This window comes from Strigops habroptila, chromosome W (genome assembly GCF_004027225.2).
Source record: "Strigops habroptila isolate Jane chromosome W, bStrHab1.2.pri, whole genome shotgun sequence".
In the NCBI taxonomy this organism is placed as follows: domain Eukaryota; kingdom Metazoa; phylum Chordata; class Aves; order Psittaciformes; family Psittacidae; genus Strigops; species Strigops habroptila.
In genome coordinates, this window is record NC_044301.2 from 31,617,033 (window position 1) to 31,617,821 (window position 789).

The window sequence follows — 789 nt, forward strand, 5'->3', positions numbered from 1 at the left end:
CCCTCCTCCCTGGCAGAGCATGAGACTGAGAAAATCCTTGGTTGGAGTAAATATTACTTAGCAACATCTAAAAACATCAGTGTTGTTCCCAGGCTCAAAGTCAAAAACAGAGCACTTCACCATCTATTAAGAAGGAGAAAAAATGACTGCCGTAGTTGAACCTATGACACAGAGGAACACCCAGACATTAAACACTGGATCCTACAATTTGGAGTGTTAGGGGAGGAATTAAGTAGGCAGCGGAATGCTACTTTCAAGTGCATCTTTGCAAGTTTACTTTCTAATGGCAGTATCCAATCAGTATTTTTAATTCTTTTTCAGTTACTGAAATCTCTAGAGTACATAATGTTGTATTTACACATGTATGTGTAAAAAAACTGTGTATTTTGAAGAAATGGATTTACTTTTGGCATCAACGTGATTGATAGGGAGATCAAAGAGCTAGCTGGCATTGAAATGACTTAGATACATTTGTCATTGGCAGCTGTTACGCTTATCTCATTTAACCGGTTGTCAGCTGATAGGTTCTGATGAGCCGGCTTAGTGGGAAAATCAGTAGTAGATCCCTATTATGATAAATGTTATTTGTTACTGTCAAATGCTATTAATGTTTCATTCAATGATGGGTAATGAGCATCATCTACATGAAGTTTATCCATTCATGGTCATTGATGACAAAGGGAGCTGTCGAATTTCAGCCAAAGGAACTTCATTTCTGTAAGAAAAAAAATAATGGGTTTAATTTGCCTATATTTTTAAAGGGTAATGAAGTAATATGATGTTTATCTT